This window comes from Rhea pennata, chromosome 21 (genome assembly GCF_028389875.1).
Source record: "Rhea pennata isolate bPtePen1 chromosome 21, bPtePen1.pri, whole genome shotgun sequence".
Taxonomy (NCBI): domain Eukaryota; kingdom Metazoa; phylum Chordata; class Aves; order Rheiformes; family Rheidae; genus Rhea; species Rhea pennata.
In genome coordinates this window covers 2654456-2674954 of record NC_084683.1, presented here as the reverse complement: position 1 = coordinate 2674954, position 20499 = coordinate 2654456, and the positions used below count along the sequence as shown (strand labels likewise).

Below are 20499 nucleotides of genomic sequence, written 5' to 3'. Positions count from 1 at the left end.
GGCTCTGGCTGGGGCTGACCTGATGGCTGGGCTGGCACAGATGAGTGGTCCTGCATCTGGGATACATAGCCATGCTGTTGGTCACCAGTGCCATCTAACCCCTGCTCCATCACTTCGCTTCCAGGCCCTGAGAGAATTACCTGCCCAGCACTCCAACGTGAAACTGGTCCAGCTAGGTATGGAGCAATCTTTCTCCCTGCACTGGGTATTGTCTCTAGCCCTCTGTTTTCCTCGGGGCCAGAGGACAGCTTTGTTAGATACCCTGCCTTAATGCTGGCAGCCAGACAGCTCCAGCCCCGCCAGGCAGGGAGGAAATTCATGAATGTCTTGGCCCACTCCCTCCTGCCAAGCAGCACTGTGCTCTGTCAAACCAGCAGTCAAACTAGCTTCAGAGGCAGGCGGAGGTGGGTCTGGACAGCTTGACCAAGCAAGTTTTATGGAAAGGTACCACACCAGTTCCCAAAAGTGCTGAATGCAGTACTTGAGTTTGCCTGGCTTTTTGGACTGTGACACATAGATTCACAAACCAAAGTAAGGCAGGACACAACATTCAAACTTACTGGGCAGTTCCTGAGCAGAAGGATTGGTTTGATGCCTGTTTGGAGGTGATTCTGGTCATCCTTTCCTTTGCTGCTGGCAAAGAGAGGGAGAAGAAATAGGCTAAAAGGATGCACATGGGAAATCTGTCTCTCTGTTGGTGTTGGTATTACAGGTTGATGCTCAGGCCCAGAGACACAGTCTGGTTTGTGATGTTTGCAGCCTGGACTGGGGAGTTTTCCTATCCTTTTCAAAGATGACCAAATTTGTTGACCTTTGTCAGCAGTACTGGGGAGCAGCAGGAGAAGGTAGCAAGCAGATCTGGACAGCATAAAGGCTTGTAGTGGAACAGGGAGAGAAGACAGGACAGCACTTCATGTGTCTAAAGATAGGGTATTTGTGCGCACTTGCCTGCCGGGGTGGTGGGTAAGGATGTAAGGTGCCCGGAGAAGGTTGGGGTTGGGGTGAAGTGTTAAATATGCAGAAAGTACTGGAGTATGTTTTCCTGCAGGTGTGTCTTGGGGAGGCAGACAGTAGTGTCTTAAGAGAGTGAGGGCTGCTCAGAGTGTGGGTTTTTAAAAAGAGTTGGTAATAAATCAAAAAAAAAAATGCAGCTAAGGGAACATTTGCAATAAAATTTTCACCACTGTAATAACTGAAATAAGTAGCCAGAGCTCATTCCCAAAGTACTTCCGTAGAGTGAATAATAAGGAAACTGAATCAAGGAAATGCAGATACTGTATGAATTTCTACCTACCTGTTTATTTGGTAAAAATTAATCTAAAAAGCTCAAGTAAATGTTCATCATTTCTTAGCCAAAAAGACATTTCTGAAGTCAGTCTTTACTAAAAATAGGCAGTGAATTTTTCTCTCGTAATACTAAAAGTAGAACGCCTTCTTTGTAATAAGTGATAGCATCTTTAAAATTACCTGAGATCCCCAACTGGTAATATGTGATGCAAAGAACACACTCACTCTCCTCACCAAAGCTTGGCCAGCATAAAAGGGACATCTCAAGGGGCTGGCCACTCAATATAAAGTCTTTACTAAAACGAGTGCAATCCAGAAGGGACTCAACTCTCCAACTAAGTTAAAAACTGATGAAAAATCCTATTACAACAACAAAAAAGATTCAAAAAGAGAAGCTACTCCAAATGTTCTTTCTCCATGTTAAGAAAAGATAATTTCCAACCAATAACAGGAATACACTTTTCAAAAATGGATGTTAGAAATCAGTTCTAAAATGTGTAAGACCTGTCTCTTCATTCCATTCCCTTCCTTCCCTTTCTTATCCTTTTATTTCTTTGACTGTGGCAAAGTTGAGACTCTCAGCTGCTCACTTTGCTTTTAGGAACCAATTCAGCCATTGCATAGGGGAAGCTGATTTGGTTGGCGTAGCAGAAGAAATGAGCTCATCCCACACACCTGGCTCTGATCCTGCATGCACCTTGCACACTGGGCTGCTGGCGTGTGGGAAGGCAAGTGTGCGCTCTACTATGCAAGTGCTTTGGGTCTCAAAAGGCTACCGATTAGCATGCCATGACTTTTCCTTGTTGCAATGACTCAGCTAGTCCAAAGAAATTAATCATTCACCAAAGTAGTGAAAGATCCCTCATGGTGAGTGACAGCGCCTGGAAATCAGTTAATTTTATCCCCCCAAAAGGTCACTGAAGAGTATGCTGTGAAATGTCCTGTACCCAGCCACAAGTGCCCTCTTGAATCCTGAGGAGAAGCTACACGCACACACCAAAGATGCTGATACTGTACATGGAGTGTGTGGATGAGTCAGCTGGGGAAAGGATTTGGACTTCCAGCAAAATCAGTCCCAAATTGAGCAGCACCTGAATGTGTCCAAGCTCTGTGCTGGGTCAAAAAACCTCAGCACAAAGAAAAGCCAAACTCAATATTCAAAATCACAAACAATTTAAAATTTGAGCCTAATGTTGAGAAATAGCCATTGATTTTATAAGGCAACAGCAATAACAATCTTATAAAGACCTGTGCTGCCCCTAAGGGTATTTAATTCACATAGGGCAAGCCCAAAACAAATTTGCTCATCAAATTCTCCCAGTTTGTTTTCATCACACCTTTATGAAGTCCTGAAACAGCTGCAAAACTATGGGAAATTGTGTTGTGGAAGATCAATTTAAGCACAGATTGCTAAACAAGAAAAAAGATATCAACCAGATCTCTGGTTGAGAGATCTGTATCTTCACGTAATTCAAAGATAAAATTAATCTATCCACCAGATTTTAGCAGCCCCTATAGCTGCTGTGCAGTATGGATGGACTCTAGAGCATAGTTTTAATTGTTTCCCCAAAGATGATGTCTATCATTGAAACATGTACATCCAACTGGGGTTGGTTCCTAATGGCAATGACATGTAAAATAAATGTGGGAGCCTCAGTATGAAAGGACCAAGAATCTGTTATAAAATAAGGCCTGTGCAGTCATAAATTCCTTAAATACATGAAGCAAATGTGGTTAAACTCCTCTTAAGAGTGGTCTCCTATATCATTAAAAAAGAGCAGGATAGCAGTTTGAAACATTGAATGAACCTTCATAAAAACTGCTTTACTTTAAACAAATCAGCCTGCTTGAAGTGAAAATATGTCTTGTTAAAGCATCCAAGCAGTAAGGCTATATCCATAAACTCAGCTAGACATCCTCCCAAGGGATGCGTTATATATGTTTACAGCTAAGTCTGTGAAGCCCAGGCTTCTGGGCAAAACCAATAAGCAAGGACAAGCTGCTGCTCATTTTGATGTGTTTAGCACTCTGATCTACTCAGACCAATCCTTCCTTTTTGGATAATACTTGTTTAAAAAGAGTTACTCCAACCACAGCAATATTTCTGAGGGCACGCAAGGAAGGCATGGGGTATTCAGGGTTATTTTGGTGCTGCAAATTGGAGGTGGGAAGAAGTGAGCTATGTTAGAGAGCTGATGAGCGGTGTAGTACCATTAGGGAGGCAAGGACCCTGTCCCACAACAGGGCAGGATGCCAGGCAGTACCCATCTCCCGCAGCTATGGAAACTGTCAGAGCTCTCCTCCATGTCCTTTTTTACCCTGGCAGACACACTGAGTTTGCAGAGCATCCCAGGGGCAGGCTATGAAGACCCATCTGAAAGGCTAGGGCCTGAACCTGCTAATCAGTAATGCAGGCATCAGCTCACATGTCACGTAACTGTGACAGATGGGTAGCTGCAGAACACATGCCATTTGTGATGCATGTCAGGAGAAGAGCTTCACGATGGGGAAAGACTTCTTTACTGTGAGGGTGACAGAACACTGGAACAGGTTGCCCAGAGAGGTTGTGGAGTCTCCTTCTCTGGAGATATTCAAAACCCACCTGGACGTGATCCTGTGCAACATGACCCTTCTTGAGCAGGGAAGTTGGACTAGATAATCTCCAGATGTTCCTTCCAATCTCAACCGTTCTGTGATAGCCTGGGGATGTGTCAGGAGGATTGGTGTGCTGGCCTAAGGGACAAGATTCATGCTGATGAAACACTAGGATAGATGTGCTATCGCAAGAGGTGTGCAGCCCCCAGCAGAGCCTTCTATGAGACATGGGGTACTGCAGCAGATGTGCTGTTGTGATGGATGCGTCACTGCAGAAACTCCAATGATAGAGGTGCCATGCTGTATCTGCTATTGCAATGTACGTGCTACCTTGACTGACGTTTCATGACAGACTAGCTACCATGAGAGATGTGCTGCCCTTGGCAGAAGAGTTGCAGGTGTGATTACAGGGCCGTAGCTGTGCCACAGCAGCAGATGTGGCAGAGTATCCTGAAAGAGAGGATATTGTGTGATGCCACCTGATGCTAGGACAATATTGTGGGCCAGAGCTGGCAGCAAGCGGGCAGTAAGCTGTGGTAGGCCAGGTACATGGATAGCCAGACTCTCTGGTCAGACCCTCCTGCTTTCCGTGCAAGTCTTGGTCCACAGCAGTGATGTTGACCCTTGTCCCCTTCTGCAGGCCCCTCTGATGGTGGAGCACAGTGTATGGGGCATCCTAACCATGCTGGCCAGCCTCTAGCAGGACACTACAGGTACCTTCTTCAACCAGGAAGGAAACAGCGTGTCCTGGTGATAGACTGCTGGCCAGGAGCTGGAGCTGTACTGGAGCCCCATGTCCGCTGTCCCTGCCAGCCTTCCCCTCACCTGTCTGCTGCAGCGCCCACAGTCTGCTGCTCATCTTTTGCTGGACTCAGGCTGCCAGGGAGACAGGAAGGACATGAGAGTCAGCTTCTCGCTCCCTTCTTTCTTACCCCATGTATGGAGTCTTGCAGTGCCCCTGTCCCCCTGCCTCTGTAAATGGTGGGAGCTGACACCTCTCTCCTCTGGCTCTGCATGCACAACCTTTTGCCAGTATGGGGCTTGTGCCAGGTGGCCTGTGCTTGTGATGACCCAGCTCCCTGCTCCTGTCCCCCACAGCAGCTGCCTGTGAGTGGGTAGCCCTCACCAGTGTGCTCCTGGTCCCCCATCCTGTTTACTGTTTGTGAGTGGCAGGTGTCTACTCCCCCCACGAGACCTGCTACTGTGCCCTCCCAGACATGGGGCAGGGCATCCCCCTGTCACCACTGGCATGAGGCTGTGTCCCTGCAGCAATGCCTGTGAAGGGGTTTCTACCCAGCCAGCGCTTCCCTTGCCCATGCACCCATGCTAGCTTGCTGCCCGCAGCCTTTTGCAGCCCACCCTTTGGGCAGATGCACAGGCCCTCAGCCCTTCCTGGCCCAGCTGGGACCTGGTGCCTCTTGCTGCCCTCCCAGTGGAGGCCAAGGGCCACAAGCAGAAGCTGGAAGTGTCCCTCTGCTAAGGCATCTCTGGGGAACAACGGAGCCTGCAGGCAGGAGAGGGGCCAGGCCCCAGCAGCCCCAGGCTGTCATCGTGAGGTCTGACTGTTGCCAGGCTCTGTCAGCCCCATATGTCACCATGGAGTCAGATCCGGTTGGCCCCAGGCTGTCACCGTGGGGCCAAGTCTTACTGGCCCTGGGCTGTCACTGTAGAGCTGGCCCCAGGGGAAGTGCGAGGACCCAGCTGAGCTGTCATGTCCCCACACATCCACATGCCCCACATGGAGAGAGGGCACATGAATTCCCATGACTCCCCAGTCCCACTGAGCTATCCAAGGCCGGAGTGGTGTCCACGTGGTACGCGAGCACAGCCAGTTGGGGAAAAGGGAGCCTGATGGCTGCTCGGGATCTTTGCCAGCCCTGTGCTGCCTTCTCTCAGTACCCATGTGGGCTCCACAGCCCCTGGGGTGACCCAGCTCCTCAGTGACGGGCACCAGCCTGGGACACCTACCCTGGGATAATTTGCTTCCTGGAGATCATGTTTCCAGAGCATGGTTACCTTCCCACAGAACCCACAGGTCATCACTCATGGGGATCCCCATGCACAGCCATGAGTCAGAAGAGCTAGCCTGGTGGCACTGCTACACAAAACACTAAGGAGTCCTGCCTAGGAAGAAGGCTGCCCTCTGCAAGTTCATACCCCCCACACATGTCTGGTTGCAGTCACAAATGCACACGGTAGCACTGCTGCTCATGGACACGGGTTTATTGAGGACGTGGGCACAGCACAGTGCAGCAGCAAAGGGACCTGCTGCCAGGATCCGGGCATGACGCTGGGCTGGTGTCTCACCAGGGCAGTGCTTTCCCTTCCCAGTCCAGGAAAGTCCCCGTGTCCTTCTCAGAGAGGGAGCAGAGCACATTCAGCATTCCTTGTACGCTCACGTCCACCGTCAGTGGGGGCTGCAGGAACAGAGGAGAAACACAACTTTGTACTCAAGGCCTTCTAAGGGTCTGAGCAGGCTCCTGCTTCGGCCAACGCCTCCCTGAGCCCGTGGCTTGAAGCTCACTGGGCTGAGTGAAGCAAGGAGGCACCAGCACTTTGCAGGAAGTCTCCCTGCCTGCCTTCTCCTTCCCTCCTGTGCCACAAGCTCCGAGCATTGTCCACACAGCTCCACTGGAGCCCCGCAGCTCTCAGGATGTTTGGTACACAGGATGCTCTGGGTTCCTGAACAATGAGGTTCTTCTGGTCCTGCCCCAGAAAACATCCTACCTTGTGTCCTGCTGAGTTCCCCATGTCCGTTTGCACCCAGCCAGGGTGGAGAGCAGCGCAGAGGATGCCGTATTGCCGGTACCCCAAGGACCGGCACTTGGTGAGCATGTTCAGAGCAGCCTGCAAGGAGGCACCACAAGGATCACCGTGGGGAGGAAAACAGTGCCCTCCCCTAGGGAATGTGCGCAGACTCCAAGGCAGGGGCAGAGGAGGGCAGGCAAGCAGAGCTCCTGCGACACACAGTGCTGCCACAGTCTCCAGACACAGGCACTCAGCACAGCTGAGAATGGCACTGGGAAGTGGCATACAGCATCTCCTGGCATGGAGAGGAAGGAAGCGATAGCCGTGGGAGGGAGAAAGGGACTCCCGAGAACCGTTGCAAGTGGAAAGAGATGGCAGGAGGGAGGGAGGGGAGTCACAAGAGGGCTTGAGGGGGTTTGGGAGATATAAAGCTTGGGGGCTCATGCTGTGCCAGCACAGCGTGGCAGTACCTTGCTGCAGCAGTATGAGATATATTGCACATTATCACAGAAACATATTTTCTCAATGGAGCCAACAATGCTGGGGATGTTGATGATGGCTGCCTTGCTGCAGCTCAGCTCAGAGCTTGAGCTTCCCTGGGCAGCCTTCTTCAGCAAGGGCAGGAATGCCTGCAACGAGAGGAAAGAAGGGCCTGTGCAGATGCACTTCAGGAGATTCGAACTGCTCCTTCCACACTGCATCACATCAGCACCAAATCGGTGAGCAGATTCCTGCTCTCGCAGCCTCAGACCACCAGGTTGCTGCTCCTTGGCACTGACCCATGACTCCTTGCACTCCCCATCTGAGCTGGAGAATACAAGGCTGTTGTCAGGACGAGAGCCCACTGGGCTCTGGAGCAGAGAGCAGGCCCTTCCCTTCAGCCCTTCCCACCTGCCTGGGATCTCCCAGCTCCAGGAGCTGGAGGCAAGGGGAAGCAATGTTCCCTGGAGCAGAGCTGCAAATCCACAGGTGGGGGTTCTCACCTGGCTCACCAGCAGGGGCCCAATTGTGTTGGTGACATACACCTGGGACATGTTCTCTACAGTCTCAGTATCCAAAGAGATCACCTTTGCAATCCCAGCATTTTTGACAAGGAGGTTCAGCCCAGAGCCCTTCAGGTGCTCCCTGACTCTGGCTGCAGCTGCCTGGATGCTGGCGGGGTCAGTGACTTCTACAGAGCCAACACAGAGCGAGGTAAGCGCCTGCTTCCCTTTGTGCCTCCCATGACGACCTGATGCGAGGGCACAGGAGCCCCATGTGCCCTCAGGGATGTGCTGGGGCAGGAATCAGGGCACGTGGGAGAAAGGGGGCCCCAGAGGAGAGAGGAGCTCAGGGCCACTCCCTGCCTGGCAGGAAGGCAGGAGTCTCCGGCATGGCTGGAGACAGGCTGTGGGCAGGAGTGACAGCAGTGAGCCTGCTTCCCCCACTACGTGCTGGGACTGTTGGCACCGCTCCCACCTCTCACTGAGTTGCTGCAGTGCGCACAGCATGCCAGGTGAGTGGCTGGGCTGTGGGAGCAGACAGTGCTGGTTAACGAGGGGAGCCTGGGCAAGGGCCCCTCACCCTTGGGGCACAGCCAGGAGCACCTACCAAGTGGGATGATGACCAGGTTGGGGTGCTTGGGGGCCAAATGCTCTAACTCCTGCAAGAGAGGGCACAACAGAGAGGCAGGGACACCTGGGCAGATGTCAGCTTTCAGCCTGTGCCAGGCACAGCTACTGTCACTCCTGCTCTGTCCCTGCACTACCCCATGCCCAGCAGCCTACCCTGGGTGCCCTGCTCCAGCCGGACACGGCTCCGTGCCTCCTGCACACATCACATGCCACTACCTCACCCTCTGCCCTCCTGTTGCAGACACAAGCCTTTCCCTCTAGCCCTTGAGGAGATGAGTGCCAGGCTGTGGCAGGAGCTCCCTGCCTGTCCTCCAGGAGCCCTAGCCTCTCTGCACACCCCATGCACAGCTCGTCGCACAGCCATGCCAGCTGGGCTGCCCTGTGCCCTGGCAACTGCAGTGCAGGGTTGCAGCTTCCCATCTGAGCCCTTACAAATCTTCTCCTGGCCCAAACATGCCCCCCGGGCAGCATGTGATGAGCTGTGCTTCCACTCCCCAGCAAAGTCAGCTCCACTGAGCCTCACTTGTGCTCACTCTCCCTTGGGGTCCCGGCAGGCTGCAAAGACCCACTCAGGTTGGTTTGGCATCTGCAGGAGCTGCTTGACAGTTCCCAGGCCGATTCCTCGATTGGCCCCAGTGACCAGAGCGGAGCGGACACGAAGCCCTGCCATGCTACTGCTCCTGCCTCTGCTCTAGCTTGACTAGCTCACTCACTTCCCTAATGCTACTTATAGCCTGTTCGACTGCCACCCCACCCATTCAGGCTTGCACAAAGACTTCGCTCTAGGTACAGTCTCTCCAGCTCTCTAGGACCCAGTTCCTGCCTGGGCACCAGTCCTCATCACTCCAAAGGGCAAAAGTCACTTAACATTCCTAAACACACAGAACTGACCTCTAGGACCTTGGCCCTGTGAAGCAGGAGCTGAGTGTCCTCCCCAAGCAGGTATTCCCTGGGATGGAAGCTTGACTGCATGGTGCCCGCTACCAAACCCGGGCACAGGCCTGTCTGACCAAGCTGTCCTCTGCCAGCTGGTCAGTGAGAAAGCAGCCCAGGTTCCTGGAGGTGCAGCAGGGCACAGACCAACCCCATGACACTGCAGGTACTGCGCTGGTGCCACCCTGCTACCACCATCCCTTCATGCCTTCGCCTTCTCTAGTCCACCAAAACTGAAGCACTTATTTTTGGGGGCCAGAACTACCTCTGCTCCTCCACGGAGATACCCTTTCCCACCTCCACCCTCCTACCTGTCCCTCTCCTTGTCCGGGGCCAAATAGGTGATGACGGCCTCTCTGACCCAATGCAGCACAGGCTGCTGCCCTTAACTTACGCAATGCCAAGGCCACAGGCCAGGACATAGCAAGTGGGACAGGAAAACTGCCCGCAGCAACGATAACAGGCTGGAAAACCCAGAAACCCCTAGAACCAACCCCCCCGCTTCTGGAGACGGCGCAATGGTGGCGGCGGTAGCTGCGTCTGCGCCCTGGCCCCGCTTCCGCTTCTGGGTGGTGCCGCTGGTGGTTTCCTTGGCTGTTCTGGGTTAGGGCTATGGCAGTGCTGGGAGTGGAGGAGCAGGGCAAGCCGGAGCGGCTGGGGAGAAAAAAAATTGTTCTGAGCTGGCTGGGAGACTGGCAAAAGGTCGCATACAGCTAGCACAAAGCTCCTGCTGCAGAGGTCCTGTGGCTCATTTGCTGCCAGTCAGGATGTTCCTTTTTTTTGTGTCGTGTGGATACCATAGGGTCTGGGTGTCTCGACTGCTGCACCTCCCTCGTCAGGGCTTCCTCCTGGTGCCACTCATCTGAGAGTTAGTGGGTCAGACGCAGCTTAGGATGCCATCACTGAGAAGTGGGTGCGTTTTGCTGTCAGTGGGCACTTGAGTCTTCTGCTGGGATCGTGTTGCTTGGTGTGTGAAGCCATTGCTTGGACTCTGGAGATCTTTTCACATTTTTACAATCTGCTGTTTAGATCTGGTGCCTCATCTCTTCTTTTGCAGGTTTGTGTACGAAAACAAGAACATGTCTTCTTCTAAAGTCTATGTCTTGCAGCCTTGGATTGCAAATCTCTTGGTGAATTATGAGCAGCTGGGTATCAATGAGAATCTCCTGGCAGGGCAGGTCCTGCTGGTGGGTACCGAGGGAACTGTCTTAACTTGCACAAATAGCATTTGAAATCTGAATTCCTGAAAATACTCAACAATTCCCAGTTCAGTGGTTCTGGATGGGTGACTCCTCCTCTAAGCTTTTTTGTTTGATTGTTTGTTTTTTGTTGTTTTTTTTTTTTTTTGATGTTTTCTGAAGGTGGAGTAACTGTGATGTGCCCTGCTCTTGTGGCTTTAGCTAGCTTTTGTGCCTCTAGTATGTGTGATAGACTCTCGTGCAAAGAGTCTTTCCTCCAAGCCTCTCACCTGAAACCTGCCTTTCTCTTCTCTGTGTCCTATTTTTTGTTTTGCCACATTATTTGGGATGAATGGGCCTGATAGTGGGCAACCTATCAGGCTGAAGTGGGACTTGCTGAGAAAGAGGATGTTCTGAAGGTATCACAGAATCTGAGTGGTTGAGGTTGGAAGGGTCCCTTAGAGATCAACTAATTCAACCCTCTGCTCAAGCATGATCACCTATAGCACATTGCCCAGGATCATGTCCAGATGCCATTTGAGTATCTCCAAGGATGGAGATTCCACATCCAATCTGGGCAATTTGTTCTAGTCTCTGTTATCATCATAGTAAATAAGTTTTTTCTTATATTCAGATGGAATTTCCGGTATTTTAGTTTGTGCCCATTTGCCTCTCATCCCATCACTGGGCACTACTGAAAGGAGCCTGGCCCCATCCTCTTCACTTCCTCCCTTCGGATATTTGTACACTTTGATAAGATCCCCCCTCAGTCTTTTCTTCTCTAGGCTAAAGAGGCCAAACTCTCACAGCCTTTCCTCATGTGAAAGATGCTCCAGTCCCTTCAGCACCTTAGTAGCCCTCCACTAGACTCTCTCCAGTAGCTCCAAGTTTCTCTTGTACTGGGGAGCCCAGAACTGGATGCAATACATGAGATGAGGCCTCACCAGTGCTGAGTAGAGGGGCAGGATCACCTCCCTTGACCTGCTGGCAAGGCTCTTCCTAATGCACCTCAGGAGACCACTGGCCTTCTTGGCACAAGCGTGCATTTGACTTGTGTCTGGTCCCCTGGTCTGGAGTCATAATCCCTGTCCTGTCTGATGGTGAGCATACGGCTTGGTGGGACCAAATAGATAGTCCTGTCCTGCATGCTGGCTAATCTGAGAGATCCTTTTGCTTTGTGATTCAAGGCATGGGGCTGTAGGTCACAAAACCTGCTGCTTAGCTTCTGGAAAGCTTTAGCAACATGCAGTGCTAAGTCTTTGGACAGTGACCTATCCAACACGGCAGAAGAGAGCTTTAATAAGGGAACTCTTGCCTATTTAAGGCCCTATGGATTGAATAAAGGAAGAAGGAGAAAAACAGCAGAGCTGGGACAGTGCTGCTTTGCTTGCTGACTCCTCTTATATGGTGTTTGAAGCTGTGACATTCTCTTCTAGGCCCGTTGTCTCTTTGCAACCCAGTAGCAGCTTCTCTGTCTCAGAGCAAGCATTGTAGAGGGCTGAATTATTGTTAATTTTGGGCTAATTATTAAGATAATTACATAAGGGTAAAAATATGTTACATTTTATATTAACATAAATATTAATATATATGTTTATATAAATATATTTATGTACATACATATATGAATTATTAACTGGTGCCTTCTAATACTTCACAGTCCCTTTTGAGGTAAGGCTGGATGAAGATGCTATGGGACAACTGGTTGCACAAATGAATATGAGACCCAGCAAGGATAGGATTTGCAGTTTCTGTCTTGTACTTGGTTGTACTTTTGACCTGGCTCCTGGAGAAACCCAGCTCTAGCACTTCTTTTTGTTGGTCTTTCTGAGAACTGGGAAACTTGTAGCAGAAACTGTTGTTTTAAGCTGTTTTTTCAGGTCAATCTTCTGCTGTTGTGGAAAAAGAGGTGTTTGAGGCAGCTCAGATGGCTCCTTACTAACAGGAGGGAAAAGGAGCACGATTTGTGATTTAAATGAAAGAAGAGATGAGATGGGGAGAAAAAATGACAGTGAGAGAAGACCCTGAGGTCCTGTCTGAAGATTGCGGGTGGTGAAATCACTGGTTCCCTACTTTTTGGCACAGTCCCCACTCCCAGTTGAGAGCATGGATTAAGGCAGGTTGGGGCTGACCCACAACTCCTGGCCTGCTTAGGATGTAGATGTAGGACTTTGCAGGGCAGACTGATGTTTTCCCGAAGGGTTGCTTTGTTACAGCGTGAAGTTGGCTTAGTACTAGCTCAGGGTTGGTATACCAGGAACTTTCTTCAAGGGACTCACAGAATGGTTGAGGTTGGAGGGGATCTCTGGAAATCAACTAGTCCAACCCTCCTGCTCAAACAGGGTCACCTAGGGCTTGTTAGGCAGGATTGCATCCAGTTGGGTTTTGAATCACAGAATCACAGAATGGGTAAGGTTGGAAGAAAACTGGAGATCATCTAGTGCAACCTCCATGCTCAAGCAGGGTCACCTAGAGCATGTTAGACAGGGTTGCACCCAGGTGGGCTTTGAATATCTCCAGAGAAACGGACTCCACAACCTCTCTGAGCAACCTATTCCACTGCTGTGTCACTCTCACAGTGAAGAAATTCCTCCTCACGTTCAGGCGGAACTTCCTGTGCTTCAATTTCTGCCCATTGCCTCTTGTCCTGTCACATGGGGCAACTGAAAAGAGTTCGTCTCCATCCCCTGGACACTCTCCGTTCAGGTACTTATACACACTGATAAGATTCCCCCTTGGTTCTTCTCTTCCCCAGGTTGAAGAGGCCCAGCTCTCACAACTGTTTCTCAGAGGGCAGATGCTCCAGCCCTTTGATCATCCTCATAGCCCTATGCTGCCTCTCTCCAGTAGCTCCATGTCTCTCTTGTACTGGGGAGACCAGAACTGAACGCAGTACTCAAGATGTGACCTCCCCAGGGCTGAGTAGAGGGGCAGGATCACCTCCCTTGACCTGCTGGCACCACTCTACCTAATGCACCCCAGGAGACCATTGGCCTTCCTGGCCACCAGGGCACATTGGTGGCTCATGGTCAACTTGTCATCCACCAGCACTCCCAAGTCCTTCTCTGCAGAGCTGCTCTCCAGAAATCTCCAGAGAAGGAAGAGAATGACTTTAATAACTCTGCTAATTAGTGCAGTTCTGTGTTTTCCTCCGCTTCGTTAGAGCACGTGTCGTAAGCCTCCCAAGACCACTTTGCCTTCATTCCTGCAGCTGACTTGAATAAAAAATGCTTTGTTGTGGCTTCTCCTCACCTTGCCTTTGATTACTCTCCCCAGCAATGCTGCCACAAATGTGATGCATCCTCAATTGCATGATAGTACTGAGTCTGCTTGGTCCAGCCAGGAGGTATGGGCACATGTAAGACCCCAGGGCGTTGAGGTGAACTTTACCCTCTAGCGTAATGGTAAGTGGTGACCTCCTCTTCTAAGAGTCTAGGCTCCTGATTAAGCATGGTGTGCTCTCTTTGGTCCCTGGGAACACTTGGTATGAGAAAATGAGACTTTTCTTTTCTTTTCTCTTCAATCTCTTGATGGGCTTTGAGTGACCCAAGTGCTCCAGGCCAAGCTGGAGAGCTCCGTGATGCTGTCCTGCAGATCTCAGATGGGTCCTACCACATCCATGTGGTTATTACATCAGAAGCTCTGCAGGCTGAAGAAAAGTGGGTTCCATCTTGACTTGGCTGTGGCTGGGAAAGCTGCTCACCGCAGCTGCTAGTGGGGCTCCTGGCTGGCCTTGTTTCAGGTTGTGTTAAGCTATATCAGTGGCAGGATGGGAAGTCTGTGTGGAAGAGCCACCTGCTGCTGGAAGAAGCAGGCAGAAACACTGGCACTCGATATTCCAGTCATGACCAACTAGGGTGCACAGGTGTGGTGGCAGAAATTGTGATGCCATGTAGACATCATTAGAAATGTCTAAAGAGCCTATGGCCTTTGTGAAGGTGGCCTGACAGGCTTTAACTTAGAGAGGCAAAAGCTAGCCAATTACTGGATATTTGCATGCTTTGCTTTCCTAGTCTGTGCTTGGCATGTCTTCCCCATCACTCTTTCACAAAAAGAATTGTTTGTATGTTTACTTGGAGGAAAGGGGAAAATTTACAAATTGATCTAGTAGGAAAAACAGAAGGAAAATGTCTTGGATATGCCTGTATGCTCTTTCTTCGTGCCGTATTGTGTTGTTTGGGGCTAAGTCTAGAGATCCAAGACCAGGTATCAAAGCCTGGCATGGAGACCTATTCCTGACTCAGTTATCTGCTCTTTCAGTGCTAGTAACTTGTCTCAGTTTCCCCATTTGGACATAACCTCCCTGTTTTCTGGCTGGTAGTAGCGACTGGTTAGTTACTGGTGCTGAGCCAGGGATACAAAGTAGCTCTGAGCATTGTGCTGTGTTCAGTCCCTGATGCTCATTCTGAGATGTGTTCCAGTGCACCGCTGTGTGGTTGGAGTAGCTGAAAGGGGAGCTATGCTGTGTGGCTAGATGACTCCTTTATCTCTCCAAGATGGGCCTACTCTGCTCTTTTCCTAGTTCCCACATGCAGTTCAGGCTTTCCAGCCTTATTTGCAGAATTATCGTCTTGCAGAAGTACACGTTGTGTTTCCGTGAGGAGGCCAGACTGGAAAGGCACTGTTGTTCTCTGATGAGTGAAGGTGACCTATTCCCTGACCTTGCCTTGCTTCCTGCATGCTTTTATGCTTTGAGGCACTGATGGGGCTGTATCAAGGGGTCAGAGTCAAATGAAGGCTGGTTTAGCTCCTTTCATGCTGCTGGAAACCCTTTCACCGCAACAGGCCTTTGGCGTTTGGCCTTCAGCTCCTGGAAGGCTCTGTGGCAGTGAAGGAAGCCTGTCTTGGGTGCTGGATGACAGGGCAGGGAGTGGCACAACCCTTTCCTGGGGACATGGCACACCTCCTCTGGGGTCAGCAGAAGCCTCATCAACCTGGCCGTCCAACTGCTGCCTCTTGCTATTCTGCAGCTACCAGCTCCACGCCTAGAGGAGGCCTGTGCCACTTGCTTGTGACACAAGGGAAGAGCAGAGAGCTCCCTCCTCTCCCCTTGCACAGCTCCAAGGTGCCTTTCTGGCCTCAGGCTGGTGGCTTTTGGAGGGTCTGCTGCTGCATTTTGGAGCCGAGTGCTAGTCCTTGATCTGCTCCTGCTTGGTGTCTGTGATTGCTGTGTTCGGACTTTCTAGTGCTGTAGTCTTTAAGGAACCAGAGCAGCAGATTAAGCCCTCTTGACACTGGAAGTGCTGTGAACTTACCTGGGAAGGTCCAAAACCCCCTCTTGAAGGGGAGGGGATGACCCATGTGTCCCTCACTGAGGCTGGAGGGTTGCTAGTGGTGCTTGAGGGGGTTCACGAGTGCTCAGAAGCTCTGGAGGTGGAGGGAACCACTCACCTTGGTGCCTTATGGGCTCCATTTGCCCTGCAGGAGGACTGTGAGTTTTTTCTCACTGCCCAAAGGTTCATTGTGCTGCCCATGGAAAGGCAGAGGTTGGAGTCGTCAGATGGGTATGTCCCCAAGTGTAGGCTGGGTTACTCTGGTTTGTGGGGCTCCCTCCTCTCTCTGGAGCTACGCTTGCAGCATCTGCCCCATGCTGCTGAGGCTGGGAGTCGTCGGCGCAACAGTGTGCACTGGCAGTACAATGCTGGAAGCTCTGCCAGTATGATCTGATTGTGGTAGAGATCATCAGCCCTTTGGAAGAGGATTTCTTTGTGTGGCAAGCTTTGAAAGACTGCGTGTGTTGGATGAAATGCTGGATCAGTAACTAGTCCCTCTGTTATTCCAGGAACCAGGAGCCGTCAGTGCTACGGAAGATAAAGGAGCTGTGGCTGTAAGTACAGGGCTAGTGATTGCTGGGGAATGTATCCAGACACCATCCTCGAGGAGATGTGTGCAGGCTCTGTACGTGGCTAGCACTGGCTAGGGAGGGCAGCTGCATATTATGGTGGCTCCAGGTTAATCTGTGCGACTCCTTGCCCCAGAATGTGACAGAGCTTAACAGAAAGTGAAAAGCAAGGCACTTAATTGGATGAGGCTGAGCAAAAGCTCTGCATAGCTTGTTCTTCACTCCTGCATCTCCCAAAGAGCCCCAGCTCTGGAGACCTGGAAGGCTCCTCATGAGCCTGTTTCCAGGAACAAGGCTCCTTGACGGGTGATAGTGGGATACCGATGGGAGCCTGGTGGCTGGATCTTGACCCCAGTGGGGAGTCCACTAGTTCTACCAGCTGCTTCTTCCAGGACAGGGTGCACCATCTGTTAAGCCTTCTGCAGAGGGCTACTGGCTGGCATGTGCCTTGGCCCTAACCTGGCTTTCTCTCCTCATTCATCATTACAGGAGGAGTCTCTCTCTGAAGAGCGACCCCGGCTCAGGTAAAGGGTTATGGAAGGCATGTAATATTGTGGCTGTCTGGAGGTGAACAGAGAGGGGGACTCATGGCTCTTTTGCGCTTGGCCTGTGTTAGGCAGGCACAGCACAGATATCTCTGAGTAGCCCCTTTCACAGATGATCTGAATGACGCAGTCTTGAAATTGGACAGGGTGCTACACCTGGCCAACCCAGGTTCTGTGAGAAGCCCCAAGCATGCTCTCACTGCAGATACCAGCGTGGATTTACCCTTGGTCACCGGAATAGTGGGGGGCAGCAATGTGTCTGCTGCCTGTCAGAGGCTAGGCTCAGTCCCATCCACGCCAGCATTTGGAAACCTTAGTTACTTCAGGGGGCACTTTGCTGTGGCTGTATTTCTCTTGATAGGAAGAGAAAGAGGCACAGAGCAGTGTTGAAAGGCAGTGTTGCTAAGCCTAAGGCAGACCCATGCTTGTGCTGCTCCAGATGAGAGACTGGAGAAGCCCCTCTGCCAGAGCTCTGCTTGCAGGGTCTGTTCTAGGCTTGCAATTTGAAGGGCTTCTTGGGTTCCCCATTGCCCCTTGTCCTGTTCAGGATGCTGAGGATGTGTGTGCTAGATTGTCTTGAACTTTGAACATACCCTTTTCTTTCCCTGGTTCTGGTAGAGTTGTCTCTGCTGGATTAGTGATGTTCGATTTTCCCCATCTTACTGCATGCCCTTCTGAAATGGCTGTACATTCATGACAGAATAGTCCTTGTAATGTGCCTTGAAGATGTGTGAGGATGCTGTGTGGCTGGGTCGAAAAAGGCAAAGATAGTTCCTGGATGCAGAGGAAATGCTGAGTTTTATGTGTTTCCCTGGGTTTCAGGGCATGTGACAGTCGTGCACTGGAGAGTAAAAGCATCTGCAAATGGGGCTGCTTAGGGCACGTGCCTGAATTAAGGCATCATTTGTGCTAACATCCATGTGTTCTTCTTGCTCCAGAGCCATCCATCTATCAGCTGATTGATGCAATAGGGCAGAACCAGCTTGAGGTTTTGAAGCAAAATGCTGAAGAATGCTTGGATTTACAGATGCCCAAAGAGCTGCCTGCAGCAGAGAAGGTTGAACTTCTTGTGACACAGTGGGAGGCAGAGCTCAAGAAAGAGGTCAGTCTGGGCTGCTGTGAACCTGCTTGATCTGTAGGCTGTCTCTGTGACTGAGACAGGGCTGTGCCACCTTGTGGAGATAGGCTGCTCTAGGGGTGGATGGGAAAAGGAAGGGGAAGAGCAGTGGGCAGAGCTGGAGTTGGGGAGAGAGGTGCATATTTGGCTGCTGTCTTTGGGTGTGCTTCTACTGCTAGGGTGACGTGACAGAGCAGAAGCCAAGTGATGCTTCTCATTTCAGCCAAGTGAGGATGTCTTCATGGTGCCAGCCAACATCTTGGTGATCCCTCCTGAAGAGGAGGAAGTTTGTGATGCCTCCAAGGCAGGTCAGTCTGCGGCTTCGCCTGGACCATCACAGGTGGGCAGTTCAGAGCCCAAGCATGTGAAATAGGGGACTTTAAAATGGTTATGGACTAAGCACAACACTCAGACTCCTAGAAGCTGAAATGTTAACAGCTGCAGGCCCACAGATTGCAGAGCATCCTCAGAGGTTTCTTTGTTCTGCAGGGTGTGTAGCTCATGAGCTTGCTTGGAACATTGCCTTCTTGGCATCTTAGTTCCTATACTTCTGAGGTGCTGGAATTCCTCTAGGCTGCCTGGGCCTCTCTGGAATGGGGAGTTTGCTCTGGCTGTGCAGTGTACTAGGATGTGACCAGCAATGCTTCTGTCATTGCAGATGCATGTGAAATGACTCCAGGGAAGAGCAGTGATGACCAAATGGTTCTAGGTGACCAAAGTGCCATATCCCAAGTCAGCCGTGAGTAGCAGGACCTGCAGCTCCAGTCCAGACTCTTAGTATTTTTCTCTGAAGTGTACTCAGACCATTTTCTTCTTGCATTAGGTGGAGAAAAAATTACTAGCAGAGGTGGGTCTCTGGGAGACCAGGACTTGTAGCTGTGCATTGAGCAAACAGGCAGCAGTCCCATTACTGCTCTCTTGTTACTGAGCAGCATCTATTTGCTGTGCTAGGAGCACTTCCCTGCAGTTTTCTACTGGTAAATGTCAAGTGTCGTTGAGAGAAGGGAGCAGCTTTCTTGGGGCACTACTTGTTGTTGATGAAGAGGCTGCAGTGGCCTGACTGCTGTGTTCCAAGGGGAGTGCTCATTCCTGTAATGTTTGGCCTTTGATTGAGTCACCTGTCAGAGCACGGGTTCTGCACAGAAACAGCTTTGACTGTCAATATTTCTGCCCCGGGGCAGGCCTGTGTTGCCCCGTTGTGGTTGGGCACAAGCTTTGCTGTAGAAGCACCTGCAAGAGCTCTGTGCACAAGAGGAGCCCAAGGGAGAAACTACTGCTCTGGACAGTGCAAGATCTGATGCAGGCTGTCTGATACCAGGAAAGATGTGTGTTTGTGGCGGCAACTATTCTTGCATGTCCCTCATGGGACCAGGTTTGCAGGGCACTTGCAGCTTCTACAGAGTTTTTCATGTACCAGAGTGCAGAAGGTTGGCAGTACTGTTCATCTCCTCCTGGGAAGTGTGGGCTCTGTGAGCATGATGCAGTGGTGCCCCAGCATAGCCAGCTGGCTCTGCCTCTGCCTGCCTCAGCAATAAGATGGTCAGTCTCTCTGGTAGTCCCACTGAAGAAGGGGCACAGAGGGAGGTCTTCGTCCTGCCTGCCTGCCCTCTATGCAGTGTCTCTCTCCACTCTGCCTGGTAGAGGGGCAGGCTGAAGTTTTAGAAGAAGCCTGGCTGAAATGAGGCTGATGGGAATGGGTAACCCAGGGCAGTGGGAAGCTCTAGCACCCCAATTTTAACTGGAATTTTAACTGGAAAAAACGTTTCAGAGCGCCCCTTTGAGCACTGTATCTCTGAGACCCTGCACACAGTTCTTTGTAGCCATCGCAAGGTTGGAAGTGGATAGCAGGATTAGGAGCGGACAGCAGCTTTCTTTCCTCTGCAAGCTCATTAAAATCGATTCCCTGACTTGCTTTTGCAGCTGTGGAGTCAACAGCATTGTCACAGAGCTCAGAGGCTTCTCTGGACAACCCCTGGGACAGGCTTCCTCCAATGTCCTTGACACTGACTTCCCCAGAAGGTAAGTCCCTGTGCTGTGCAGGGTGCAGTGTGTCTTACGGGGAGCAAATAGCCCCTCTTCTCTCATTAGATAAACACACAGCTCCTCTTTGACTCTGGATTCTTTCCCCTGGCCAGGAAATAGTGCTGTAGTGGCCTTAGATCTCCAGTGTTAAGTTCTCTGTACCTATCTCGTTTGCGCTCTGATGCCCACCTCCCCAGCGGGCATATGACAGGTTGTGCTCCCCTGTGCTACGAGCAGTATGCCCCTTTCCCTCTTGCCCAATGTGACAGTGTTTTCTATCTTACCAGAGAAATCCTTTCAGTGTGGTTCTCCACATGCACCAAAGGTGCAACTGGACATGGCTGCTGACAGCAACACTCCTGACTTTCTGGAATCATCTAGCCAGGACTCTCCCCAGAGCTTGTTGCAGGATTCCCCAGTGGAGACTTCATCCCCCTCACTGCTCCAGTCATACAGCATATCAGTGCTGTGGAGGCTGGCATGTCTCAGGCAACATCAGCTGCAGAGGCAGCCTGCAGAGCTCCCTCTGCTGCTCAAGACCCGCAAGTATCAAGGTGCTTCCAGGCCAACCAGTTGTCTCTGTCTCCAACTTTTCCTGTCCTGCCCAGTAGCCGCTTGG

General features: G+C 51.1%; 2 pseudogenes; one reads left to right on the top strand and one right to left on the bottom strand.

The window, feature by feature from the left end:
* The window catches only part of LOC134149703 (capping protein, Arp2/3 and myosin-I linker protein 2-like), a 266237-nt pseudogene that overhangs the window by 108915 nt on the left and 136823 nt on the right, over positions 1-20499 (top strand).
* On the bottom strand, positions 6186-8913 carry LOC134149776 (C-signal-like; annotated as a pseudogene).